Source organism: Leuciscus leuciscus (assembly GCF_965113295.1).
Source record: "Leuciscus leuciscus genome assembly, chromosome: 8".
Taxonomy (NCBI): Eukaryota; Metazoa; Chordata; class Actinopteri; order Cypriniformes; family Leuciscidae; genus Leuciscus; species Leuciscus leuciscus.
In genome coordinates this window covers 39241900-39256989 of record NC_138732.1, presented here as the reverse complement: position 1 = coordinate 39256989, position 15090 = coordinate 39241900, and positions in this window count along the sequence as shown.

Here is a 15090-nt window from a genome sequence, read left to right as displayed (position 1 = left end):
TGTTATTTCTTTGGGGTGGCAGCATCATCTCTCATGTAAACTGAGGTTTTGATTTGGGATTGTGTGGTAATGAAATGTTATTATGGCTGAAATGAAATGCGCTGTAATCACGTTGTAGCTTGCTTGTACTAAGAGCTAGTTAACGCTTGGCAGAGTACTTTAAGATTCATTACGCAATTATGTTCACCATTTTGTTTGTGTGATGCAGCATGCGAGCAAAAGAAAGGGTATTTGATAGCCCGGCAGCTCAAATAAAACTGAGCACGCTGCCTCCTGCATCAGGAAATAGGCTGAAGTGGGAATTTTTTTTTTTTTTCAGGTTGGATTTCTATACACATCCAACATTTCCAGATTGCCAAAAACAAAATGTTTTCCAATTAACATGCCTTCATCCGTTTCACCAACCTGGTATTACTCCAAACTTTTAATCTTTCCACTCTTTTTACCCCCTTAGGCCATTAGAGGAGACGCTCAAGGCGCTGAAGAAACTCATCAGCATTTGGATTATGAGGTTATACTTCACTCAGGTTACATACTAATCAACTTCCTCCACACACAATAGGAAACTAAGGAAGGAAATCATTGTTTTTGAAATCGATATGTATTAAAATGTCTATTAAAAAAAAACAGAGGCCCATTCAATAAAATTAAGAGTTTATAAACCCCATTTATTATTAATTTCCACCTCTCTGAGATTTACTTTATATGTATTGTTGGGCTGTCATTAAATTATGAATTATTCAAATGATCAAATAAATAAAATAAATAAAATAAATAAAATAAATAAAATAAATAAAATAAATAAAATAAATAAAGTAAAAATCAATATTTGCAGAAAAAAAAACAACACAAAATTTAAGATAATTCAAAAACATTATAATAATAATAATAATTCATTACATTTATATAGCGCTTTTCTCGGCACTCAAAGCGCTTTACATAGAAGGGGGGAATCTCCTCAACCACCACCAATGTGCAGCATCCACTTGGATGATGCGACGGCAGCCATATTGCGCCAGAACGCTCACCACACACCAGCTTACTGGTGGAGAGGAGAGACAGTGATGAGGCCAATCAGTATATGAGGATGATTAGGAGGCCATGATGGACAGAGGCCAAGGGGCAAATTTGGCCAGGATGCCGGGGGATTTTTAATGACCACAGAGAGTCAGGACCTCGGTTTAACGTCTCATCCGAAGGACGGTGCTCTTTGACAGTATAGTGTCCCCGTCACTATACTGGGGCATTAGGACCCACACAGACCACAGGGTGAGCGCCCCCTGCTGGCCTCACTAACACCTCTTCCAGCAGCAACCTGGTTTTTCTCAGGAGGTCTCCCATCCAGGTACTAACCAGGCTCAGCCCTGCTTAGCTTCAGTGGGCAACCGGTCTTGGGCTACAGGGTGACATGGCTGCTGACTTATTATATTATTATGGTAGATCGGTAAAGCTCTGAATAAAAGCAAAAAAGTGTTTTTTGAAGTCTATCACTATATTTGTCAATCTGTCTCAGGTAGCCCAGGTAGGATACATACATGAATGCCAATAATTCAAATGTTTTTTAATTGTTGGTCATTGTGCTGAACACACGCAAACTGATGTCTGGCTGCCGTGTCGCATCTTTCTGTTCTTCAGCATATCACGCCATGAGTGCTGCACTTTTAAGATGCATGTCAAGATAAAACGCTTCTTTTAACTGTTCATTCAACTGTTCTGTTGCACTTTGCCCAGCTGGTTTTATGTCCTGTATGAATGGCTCTCAGCAAGTGTTATTTGGCGAGATTTCTTTTATTTGAATTAAATGAGGCATTATTTGCTGCTTTGCCTTTAAGGCCTTCTATATGTAAATGATCTCTTCATGTGTAAGTTGATACAGCCATTTGCTGTGCTTTCAAACACAACATGCAATGTAATTTTATATTAAAAATTAATTTAATATCAAAATATTGATGAAAATCAGTGAAAAGGGCAGGACAAGAGAGCACGTCAACCAATAAGAAAGACAGATTTGGACAGTTATACAGTAAACCCTTAAAAAAAAAAAAAACTTTACACTTTATTTACTGTAGATGATCCCCTTTAGAATTGATGTTGACTAAGTAATGTTGTGCCTACATGTCAACTAACTCTCAAAGTATTAGTTGAGTATTAGTAGACTGATGGGGTAAGGGTTTGTAGAATATGTTGATGTACTTGCAAAGTTACTTACAGTATAGTGGAATCTCTGTTGAGGGATTTTCAAAATATAGTGTAAGCAGATAATAAGCAGACAGTCTATTAATACTCAAATGACTGGTAGTTAAAATGTAGTTGCAAAGTTACTTATAGTTAATAGAATGTCTAAAGGGGATCATCAAAATAAGTGTTACCTTATTTTCAGTTTCTGAAGCAAATGTGAGTGACTGTGCAAAACTAAAATATTCTGGCCTCTAGATATGTCTCTCAACCATATGGAATTTTGATGGACCAACTCAACCATATGGAGTTTTATCGTATATGCCAAAAAAAAAAAAAAATGGTCACATGGTCATCACTCAAACTATTGTTTCTTAAAGTAAATGAAATTGATTTAAATATTTTGTAAATACATGTTTGTTTTTCATCTAATCATTTTCATTTAAACTCATGTAAAGATATCTTTCTAATCAGACATTGCAAAAACATTACAAATAAATATACGCAAAACACAATGTAATAAATATAAAAAGAACAAAATAACAAATACATGGCGCTTTGAACAGTGAAATGCATGGACTTTTGAACAGACTCATTATAAATGGAAGAAGTGAACGAGACTTGTCCAACAGTGATGAAAGACCAGTGGTTTTCATTCCAGCAGACTCTGTCAAACCCATCCATATGTGAAACTAAAATCACATTCCACCCGCTTGTCTGAAACATCACAAGTCCTCCAGATAGTGTATCATGTGAGACGTGTGCCACTTCACATTATGGAAGCAGTGTTATCTCTGTGCTTTCAGTGCACCAATGACACTACAAAAGAGCTTATGTAAGGAGACGGTTTCATTACAGCGCCAGCATTAATACCTTCCTTTTATGCAAAAGAGTTGTGGAATAATAAACGCAAACCTGATCCACTTAAGAGTTGAGAGTGCTGTCAGCTCCCAGGTTCATTTTATATAACCTTCCCAAACCAAAGAAATGGTGTTCCTGGCTACAATACCATTCACTCATCATTAGTGATTCAAATAATAACTCTGCCATTAGCAAAGAATAAGTCAATTTGAGTCTGTGAACTTAAATGCCTCAAAGAAACAATGAGTGTTGTGTTAAGATTGTGTTCTGCTGAGTTATAATCCATTTGCTGTAATTTTAATGAGAATATGAAGTAGAATAAAATACCAAGAAGATAAAGAAAGAGAAGATCTTGGCTGCCTGATTGCATATATCATTGTAAAATGCAAACTATATTATCGCCCAGCTCTTTATATAAAGTTGGATAGATAAGTATACTTGCATAAAGCAATATATACACACTTTATGGCAAATGCTTGTATCATTACAAAATGTAAACTGTATTATCTAAATGCGACTATAATTAGCTTTTATTTTCAGTAAAGTGTGAATTGTGAATTGAAATGTTAATTGTTAAAAGCACTATACAAAAGTTTGGCTTAATATGGTATATCTTAACTATAATATACTATAGTTCAAAATAAGAGCATACGTTTGTTTTAAACTTTGGTAAGGACTAATATCGTAGTACCTTAGACGACACTGAGACAGTTCCCACCCTTGATCCTCCTCCCCTTCTGGCTGTCTGGATGTCCCGGTCCCGTCTGGAGTCCTTCCTTCCTAGCCTCAAGTGTCCTTCATCACCATTGGCTCTGCCCAGCTCAAAGTTTCCTTCATCCCCATTGGCTCTGCCCAGCGGCAAGTCACGTTCGCTGCCATTGGCTTTTCCCAGCTCCAATTTTCCTTCACTGTGGATGGTCCACCCCCCAGCCTCCCTCTCCCTCCTCCTCTGCCTCACCTCGGCTGTCTCCCTTCAGCCCCTTGGCTCCCCCTTCTGTGGTTCTGCCCTGCCGTTTGGATCTCCCTTGGGCTTCCCAGTCATCCCATCACCATGGACTCCACCTCGGCCCTCCGACCCATCAGCTCCACCTTGGCTCTACGGTCCCTCGGCTTCACCGTGGTCTGTCATCTCTCAGACTCCACCTGGCTCCCTCGTCCCTCCGGCTGCACCTTGGTCAGTCATCAGGTCAGGTTGTGCCATGGACTTCCGGTCCTCCAGCTATGCTTTATCCTTTCACCCCTTCAACATTACTGGGCTCTTCCTTCCCTTTGGCGACACTGTTGTTCTCACTCCAACTGGCTCCACCAGGGTCTGGCGATCCCCGGTCTCCACCTCAGCACTCCAGTCCATTAGTATCACCTCCTGGGTCCACCCTGGCTCCTCACTCCATCATCTTCTCCCTGCCTCCACTCCCCCAGGGACTGTTCTGTTTTTTGGAGTATCTGGGATCCGCTTTTTCACCTGCTCTTACCTCTGCCATCAAGCACACCTGAATCCTATCACAGTCTCATCAATGCTCTGTAAAGGACACTCACGCAGTTCACTCATTGTCTGGTCACCATTACGGCTACAGACTTTGCATTCTGTGAATACCATCCTGAAAGACTACTTACCTGTTCCTGTTCTCCACTGCCTTCCATTCCACTCCAGCACTGTCATCTCCTCGTGTGTTCCTGAATAGTGAGTGTTACTACCATCCAACGACTCTATTGTATACTGCTCTGCCATTACCATTATTACCTTTACCAATACCTGTTTAATCTGGATCCATTGTCTTATCCTGTATACTCACCTGTGTCTTCAATAAATGAAGTTTTATGTAACAAAGTAACGGGAGGAGCATGTTCAGGTAATCATCCAATCAGCACAAGAAGAAGCCAGTATAAATAAAGCCTTCCCTTACCTCCCGTCTCATGATCTCATTTCTCAGCATCCCGCCGCCTCCCCATCACCTCACTTTCGGCTGGGTCTACTCATAGATACCTACGAGCTATACATTCATAGGGGGGAGTACTCTGGGGTCGGGCCGAATTCCGAGCTCGGAGCCCTCCCCCCGGACAGCAAGCCAAATACGCATTATAATATTACATCAGATTTCATTAATATGTGAACTCGTGAAACCTGCTTTGGGTTCTTTCCATCATCCATTGACTGAGTCTGAGTTGCATTGTCATGTGACCTACCAGCATCCGGGTGGCCTTATGAGATGGTAAAGTTCATGTCAGGGAATGTTAACAGATTTTGTCATTCTATTTATTAGTGCTATAGTACTTCAGTCCGGTCTCGAGACGTTTTTCTATTGTCTCGGACTTGTCTTGGACTTGTTGGTATTTGGACTCTGACTTGGTCATTGGTCTCGCCAAATGTTCTAGATGGAGTCCAGCAGCAATATGTTTTTTTTTTTTTTTCTTCAAAACAAATGAGCACGCTTGTTCAGAAAATGGATAACGTTATTGGTTTAATTCATAATCCATCTAGAATGGTCGCCTGGTATGTGTCTGGCTCCGCCCTATGCTTGGCTCCGCGTGTGCGTGCTGCGCGGAGGCATCAATCATTTTCATTTATCTAACGGCAGGCATGTCCAAGTCTTTTTATGAAGTTAGAAACTAGGGCTGAAAGATGAATCGTATTTTCTAGGGCTGTACTCAACCAAAGAAAATCTTGGTCGACTGAAGTCCTGAAATTTTCGACTAAAAATCGACTAAAATCGACTAAAAATGACGGTAGAAAAAAAAAAAGTTAAATTAATTAGATGCGCACTGTGCGCAGTACTTGGTAGCCTTGTTGTCCGCCTAAATGAATTATAAATAAACATAAAAAACTAGTAGGCTATTTGCAGTATATTAAATCGTTTTTGACCTAATTATTTTGCACTGAAATGAGTCTGACACTCGAGTCTGTCGGCTCTGACAGCGTTGCATCACGTGCACCTGCGCAATATCATAGCTTATGATTTCCGAAAATAGTACTATGTTGTCAACTAGTGATATCATCACAAGAACTGTTGAGGAATATGCAACATAATTTAGACAATTATTTTTGTCATATGTTATAATAATAAGTTATAACTGTCAGACACTATCATTTCACCGTGCATGTCCTCGCACCAAGCGAGGCTGAACATGAGCTCAGCTTCGCAGCTGAGACACGAAGACTATTAACTTAAAGCTTTTACTCTTAATAAACACAAAAGGCACGTCCACTTTAATAAAAAAAGAATATTTATTAAACAAACCAGATCAAGAGCAGAAACGAAATAAAGTGCATAGGCTCAAAACTAACACAACCAACAGCACAGCGGCAGCGCAATTGTGCATTAGGCTCCAAATAAAAAATAAAAAAGTTAGGTTATCACACTAAAACATTGAAATATGCAAATTCTGATATGTCCATATAGCCTACTCAAAACAGACAGGGCAAGCTAACGCAGACAAGTGAGCTTACCACTTTTAGATGATATGTCATGTTTGTCGTCGAGCTGTGGAAAACTGTTGCTTGCAAACTTTGCATTCGACCTTTTTCCTGTTATCAATTTTAACAAAATGCTGCCACACTGTCGATTTCTTTGTTGTTGACATGTTAGAAGAGGACTGACTATTAAACACTCTCACAATTAAATAAATAATATTCAGCATCAAACCTTCTATAGTTATCGCTCTCTCTTGGGTTGGGCTAATCCGAAAAAGGTGAAAACAAGGGGGGTGTTCTGAAGACAGACTGTTACAGTGAAACAAGGGTACTCTGATAACACCCCCATTAGCAGTTAGTGCTTTCCACCTGATGAAATGAGCGCGCCTCAGCGCGGCAAAACTGATGAAATAAACGCGGCAAAACTGATGAAATGAACGCGGCAAAAAATCGACCAATCAGAATTTTGGTCGAACCAGAACGTATCGACCAATTAATCGACTAATCGACTGGGACAGTACAGCCCTAGTATTTTCAGTGTCATTGCGATATGAACATGTTATTTAGCGATGGGCACCGAAAAGTCCTATTAAACGGGCCGTGGGGCAGCAGACCGGCAGACCCTGCTCTCTCTGTCACTTATGTGTCAGCTCCTCTAACGAACACACTCGAGCGCGAACACACACACAGCGATCGAGGTGTAGCCTAGTGAAGAAGCGAGTTGACAACAGGTTCGTTCGTTACTGCAAGTACGTGTAATAAAACCTTTTTGAGTAAAAAGACAATATTTTGTGACTTTGCTGCTGTAAACATTAATGTTGCTGCTCTAGAAACAGCATTTAGTTATATTCAAATTAGTGCTGTCAACATTAACGTGATACATTTTTCTCCAGTATAATGCGTTAAAATATTTTACGCAATTAACGCAACATCCGTATTTTCTGCCATCCTTTGGCTAGCGTTACATTATAATGATCAGGCTCTTATTCATGCAAATGCTTTTAAACCATTCAAGCGATACAAGACAAAAGAGAGCGCACTGTCTGTGAATGTCCTCTATGTGACACACACACGACGCTCAGAAAGACGTGCACCAGTATCGTGCGCACAGACAGCGCGCCAGGATCGAGTTCTCTTTCATGCTTGAACGAACAATAACACACACATTAGTGCCCACAAAAAATGTTTTGTCGAGTATCCTCATAAGAGCAGTCTTAAATAAAGTCTTAAATGAACGCTAAGAGTTGTGAGGGAATGAGGCACGTGTGAGATCCGCATCTCTGTCAGCAGCCACTAATGCTGTCTGCTCTATTTCCTTGTGATACTGGCCTTTATTCAAAAAAAGATGCCATTAAACAACTATTTAAAATATACTGTCTTTATGTTGTTTCGACATTGATTTAACATAAATTAACTGAAGATTAACTGAAATTATCACATTATACAATATATTAAAAACGTATAAAAACTTTTTAATAGCGATTAATCACAGAAAAAAATGTGTGGTTAATCTAGTTATTTTTTTTAATCGATTGACAGCACTATTTCAAATATTCTATTCTAAACCTTCATATTCTTAAAAGTGGATCAAAACTGGATCTGTAAAAGTAAATGTATAGTCAGAGAACATGACTATGTGCTAATTAAAAGCCTACAGTGAGATTTCATTTCATTAAACATAATATATTTATCAAACTGTCTGTTATATTTCCTCAGTGAAGATAAGGCAGATAGTATGAGTGGCTGCGTACGTTGAGTCTGTATGCTTTAATTAATAGCCTCAGGGGTTGAGAGCTGAGATCATTCTAGATCTCCAGAGGAGAGTGCAGTTAATTAGAAAATGTGAATATGTATCAGTGGTTTTACAAATAAATAAATAAATGCTGACAAGCCCAGTATGTTGTTTGCATAAAAGTCTTGATATTCATATTTGTTAGGTTTATGTTCTGTGTGCCTTTATTCCGTAGCCTAGAAATCTAGATGCACCCTAACGGCAGCAAAATTTATTTTGCAGCCAGTGTGGTCTAGCAACTCTCCGTTGACTTTCAAGCTGGAAAAACCAAACTCAGGTCAGGCCAATCACATCGTGTATAGAGTAGGCGGGGCGGGCTTAACATAATGACGGCAGAGTTGTGACGGTTCCCAGCTACTTGAAAACAAAGAAGAGCTGTTGCTGGCGAACAGCGGTCTTTCGAATCGGCTTTGGCCGCGACTCTGCAGGACTTGGAGTTAAGCTTTTCTTTGAGAAAAAAAACGGCACTTTTAAAAAAAGGAAGATGTGTTCGGAGTTTTGCCGACTGGATACGGCAAAAGTTGAATATACCAACTAGCCTTCTTCGTTGCTCTGGTTGGTTGTAGCGCTATCCTATTGCATGTAGAGGGATTTTGAGAGACAACCGGTTATCCGCCCCTCGGATTGAGCCGTGCCAATGGTGAGTTGCCAGACCTAACATCTTGATGTATTTCTGGCTTGCCAGGCTATTTATTCCCTATAATCCTGGTTTTCGTTTGTTGTCATAGTTACCCATTGTTTGATTGATTAGCCCCACCTATCTCTTTTTTTCTCCTATATTTTTAAGTTTATATATTCCTCGGTTTGCGTATTATTTGCCAGTTCTCATTGCTGTTTAGTTGGATTGCTATTCTCCTGAGTTTTCTGGGTTTGTTACTTTGACCTAAATTGTGAATAAAAATGGCTGCTGCAGATAGATCCTGTAACTACTCTCATTACTGCAACCAATGCTGAAAATATTTAAGGTTATACAATACTTTCTATTTGCAGTGTCTTCTGAAGTATCATCAAAGTGATACATTTCAGTCTGGCATCTTCTTGACCTAAATGTGGTTTAATGGTATAAAATATATGTGAGAGCGAAGTGTCTATTAGCATTTACACTAATGCAGAGTTCACACTGCACGATTTTCAAACTCTTCAGATCACTGTTCTTTTCACACTGCATGACTACCTGGGGTAGCATTCAGTTGCTGCTGTGTGCACACACTGCACGATGGTTCGGCGACAGAGGGTTACACATTACATGACTTTACAATAGGAAGAATCACCGACAACTCTGTCTGGTCTGCAAACTACGTTTCACAACCAAACACATGCGAGAAGTGATAAGGAAATAACGCAAGATCACACGTGTATGAGACCTGAGTTCTTGGGCGAGACTGGAATTGTTATTAAAAATTACAGCCCACAAGAAGCTTGCGATCCAAATTGTCTGTGCACTGATTTGCAGCAGAAAAAGAAAAAAGATTTAGGAGGAGGAAATGGTTGGGGAGACATGGGATTGTGTGATGAGTTGGAGGTAAATAAATAATTTCGCAATGTGCTGCTGTTGTGGCTGGTCACGCATATGTTTGTGCTTTGTTTCTGTTTGATACAATTGTAAATATATCCATTAAAACAGTGTTTCCCAACCCTGTTCCTGGAGGCACACCAACACTACACATTTTCCAACTCTTCCTAATCAAACACACCACTCATCAGCTCGTTAGTAGATACTCCAAGGGAGACATCCAAAATGTGCACTGTTGGTGTGCCTCCAGGAACAGGATTGGGAAACACTGCATTAAAATACTGATCGTTTGGTCTAAAACTCCTCCCTGAACTTCCCGCTGCCCTCTATCTTGCTCTCTCATTGGCTGCACATTTCACATAGCAGGATTTTGAATCACCGACAGGTCCAGATATTTAGCATGCCAAATATCTCACGGGCGTCAGAGACACATCGCCGAATTCTCTCAGATCGCGTCTTTGATAATTCACACTGCGTGATTGTCATTCGCATGAACGAGCACGAACGATGGCATTTGTTGGCTATTTCACAAGACCTGTCGGCGAGTGAAAATCTGGGCTGAAATCTAAATCGTGCAGTGTGAACTGGAAATAACACCACCCATGAATGTCGTGCAGCTCATATTGTTACTCCCCACAAAACTGTATCTCCCTTCTTCGTATCTCCGAGGACACCTTTACTGGTCAGCGGGTTCAATATGGTCAAGGTTATGTATAGGTGTAGGAATAGGGACACTAATCTCCCAATAAAGCACCATCAATTTATAATTTTATTAAATATATTCATATGAATATGTTGTCATTATTACATACTGTTTGATAACATACTATATCTAGACTGAGGTGCAAATAGTAGGCTAATTGAAGTATAAATAGCATCTAACACATTTTGCACTGCTATTTTTACTTTAATATTGCAAAGAAAATGCTGCTATTTTCCACTTAGTGTAAATGAATTCACCGCTGTTGCAAATAGCCTCTTCCATTTGTCAGTGGTTCTCAGCTGGTTTTGTTACATGACCCAGATTTCACAGTGGATATATGTAAGTGGCTTCTTCTTTTGTGAAGAAAGGGACCTAATCTGGCCGTGGAAAGGCACTGGCGCGCACACACACACACACACACACACACACACTTTACATCCTGATTCCCTCCGCTCTCTCTGTATTGAAACGGATGTACACGTCTCTCTTTAGGGCACAGACATTACATTGATTTCTCAATCACTACTGGCTATAAATAAATGTTTGAAAAGTCATACATTCATCCTATGATATTGAGTTTTGTTATTGTATGTTGTGTTGAATGTTGTCCGATTCGGATTCAGAGGTGGCAGCGTTTTGTAGCACAAATTGTTTTACCGTTTACTGCACTTTGCTATTCTTTTAGTTATTTACCTAAAATAACAGAAAATATAGAAAATATAAAAATAAAAGAAAATATCTTCCGCGTTGGAAAACAAGGTGGATAGACAGAACTTTGCCGTCATCGTTGTGAACCGAAAGCCGACTGAACCATTTGCTGATATTATTATTATTATTTACCTCCATGCACAGAGTGATCATCTGTCTTGTTTTTTACGATTTGATTGTTCTGTCCTTGGTTTGTATGTTTTTAATATCACATGTTCTTCTACTTGTAGTATTCATTTATGTGGAAAACATTAATGTTAGGCTAAGAGTAAGCCCAGAGCCTGGGCTTTAAAAGAGAATCCGGAACGCCAAGGTTGTGTTAAAGTCAGTTTCCAAAGAAGTCATTCCACTCGTTGGCCATATTTGTAACACCTCGAGACCAACTCCTGTATGTGCTTGAACGGGGAAATAGACTTACTGAAGTATATATATATATATATATATATATACACACACACACACTCTACCACTCAAAAGTTTTGGATTAGTAAGATTTTAATGTTTTTAAAATAAGTGAGCCTTGCTCACCAAGGCTGCATTTATCTGATAAAAAAAACAACAACAAAAAAAACAGTAATATTGTTAAATATTATGACAATTTAAAATAGCTGTTTTCTGTTTTAATATATTTGTATATTCCTGTGGTCAAAGCTTAATTTTCAGCATCATTACTCCAATCTTCAGTGTCACATGATCCTTCAAAAATCATTCTAATATGATGATTTGATGCTCAAGAAACATTTCTGATTATCAATGTTGAAAAGTTGTTTTTTTCAGGATTCTTTGATGAACAGAAAGTTCAATATAACAACATTTATTTGAAATATAGTCTTTTGTAACATCATAAATGTCTTTACTTTAATTTTTGACCAATTGAATTCATCCTTGATGAATAAAAGTATTGATTTCTTATATTTCTTTCCCCCCAAAATTTTTTTATAAAAATGATTACTGACCCCAAACTTTAAAAACAGTAGTGTTTAATGTTACAAAAGCTTTAGATTTCAGATAAATGTTGTTCTTTTGAACTTTCTATTCATTAAAGAATCCTAAAATAAAAATGTAAATAATTGTTTTCAGCATTGATAATAATCATAAATGTTTCTAAATCATCATATTAGAATGATTTCTGAAGGGTCATGTGACACTGAAGACTGGAGTAATGATGCTGAAAATTCAGCTTTGATCACAAGAATAAATTACACTTTAAAATATATTCACATAGAAAACAGCTGTTTTAAATTGCAATATTTCACAATATAATTTTAAACAAAAAATGTTTTATATATATATATATTTTTTTTTTTTATCAAATAAATGCAGCCCTGGTGAGCAGAAGAGACTTCTTTTAAAAAGCTTTGACTGGTAGAGTGTATATATATATATATATATATATATATATATATATATATATATATACACACACTTTGACTTGCTTTACAGTATATGATTCTTTGTTCTTCTAGAAGTAGAGTTTAAAAACCTTGCTGTATTTGTGTGTAGTTAATTAAGAGAAGGTACACCGCCATCTTGCTTCGACGTATTAGTGCTATATGTATTATGGAAATGTATTATGGACTCTATGAATCCAACCCTAATGACTCTCCAACTCTATGCAGTAGACTATATGAGAGAGAGGAGCGATTAGTTAAATGAAATCAGACTTCCCAGCACTACATACGGGAGAAAGCAGCTTTTAGGACGAAGCAAAATTAATCTGACTTTCCAATGTTACATTTGTGAGAGAGATAGCGATAAGAGGACCTTTTAGGTCAGTGTGTCTGATTATTCCATCAGGTTTAAGATTAAAAGAGTGAAGTGGTTGGGCTACAGTGCTACTCATTAGAAAAGCTCCTGAAAATACAGCTGAACTACAGTCATGCTACTAAAAACAGCGGTTCAGTTAGTAATGTTGCAGCTAGCATCTGCAGTCCACTCGGGGAGGATGCTCGTATTTTCTACTCATTTCAACTATCATTCTGAAATCTGAACCTCAAATAGTCACATTTTGACATAATGCAATGAATCTCTGGCAACTGTATAGAGGAAATGCATTCTGAATGTCTGGCAACTGTATAGAGGAAATGCATTCTGAATGTCTATGCTAGCGGACATATACAGTATAGAAATGAAAATGAACAACAGGCATTTCTTGGAAAAGTTTTTTTTTTTTTTTTTACATAAAAAGAAAAGGCCTGTACAGTACATCAAAGAATATGCTGAAGCTAATGAAGCAAGTGAGTGAAAATGTTTCAGAGGAGAGAGTTGCTTTGTTTCTTCATGTTAAAATGTTGGCATGAATAATTAATTCAGTTTAGATTAGCAGTAGTGCCTGAACAGCACAGAATCATTTGACAACTAAATTTAGCAGGCTGAATTTACTTTTTTTGGAAATTCAAACTCAATACCACATCAAAAACTAAATTGCTATCTCCTTTTTATCAATTGCATTTAACAATTTAAAGCATTAAATATGAATGCAAAACAATGCCATGATGTAGTCTTCGTGTATTTTTTGATTAAGCCTTTTAAATAAAAACAATGCTTCAAAGAATAAACAAAGACAGACAATCACTGATAAAATTGCTTCCCTCATAAGTTTATGCATCACAATCTGTGTATTTAGCTGTACTCTTTTGGACTTTTAGTTAGGTTATCATCAGTTTCCTGTTTCCGTTGTTCCTAGTTTCCCGCCAGTTATCAGTTTCTATGGAAACTCATTAATCATCACAGCTGTTGGTCATTGTCTCATTATCACTGTGTATTTAACACTGTGTGTCCGGTATTGTCGTGTCTTACACGCACTTATGTTACCTGTTCTTCATCTGTGGACTATATGAGTTTGTTTTATAATAAATACATTTGTTTCGTAACTATTTCTTCATCCTTATCATCTGGACATTAATGTTTCATTATGAGTACCTTCTTACCAAATAACAAATGTGTCCAATTCAAGTCTTTTATCTTAAATTCACATTCGTCCTAATTCTCTGTCAACTGTTGTCTGTGCTGGATTCCCTTTGCCTTTGGATCAGGTATATAGTTATCGTTGTCATATTCTGATTTTGTGCATTATTCTACAAATAGGCTATGTTGTAGTTAATGTGATAATGTTTCACAATCAGCTCTATGTAAGCCAAAATGAACTTGTCCTTATAAAACCTTCTATAAAAGTAATGTTCATGGTTTTGAGAGAACGGTATAACAGACAGAGGCATTTCTTGGAAATGTTTTTCATGTTCAATTATTTTAATTATTTTTTTACATAAAAATAAAAGGCTCTTACATCAAAGAGCATGATGAAGCTAATGAATCAAGTTAGTGAAAATAATGTTTTAAAATGAAAAAGCTGTTATATTTCTTCGTTTTAACTTAAATATGAATAATTTATGAGGCTTCGACTGGGAGTAGTGCCTGAACAGCACAGCAGAGTGTATTTGTTGACTGAAACTGACAGATTGAATTAGCTTTAAAAAAAGATTAAAGAGATATGTTGTTTTATTATAAATGTTAACTTTTTTTTTTTTTTTTTATGGCAGATATGCCATTTTGTTATACATCTTAATCTGCCAAAGCCCAAATCATACACCCTATTATATACAATATATACAGTGATCGTATTGCATCCAAAATGTGCCTTTCTGGAAGGAAACCAAAAGTCAGCTATTAGTTTTTGCTTCCAGGAATATGATCGGCTGATATGACAGTGTTTGGTTTACAGGCTGAGATCCAAATAAGATGCCTCAATAATTATTTTATTTAAAGGGCATTTGACTACATATATTATTAATGTGGTGAATGATGGCTAGATTTTCAATTGTCTCTCTACAAAATAAATGTTTGGAGGCTAAACCAGGTCTCCCGCATGAGGTCCACAGCCTGAGCGCTAACACCTCAGCAACAGCTCCAGTCAGAATTCATTTTCAAAT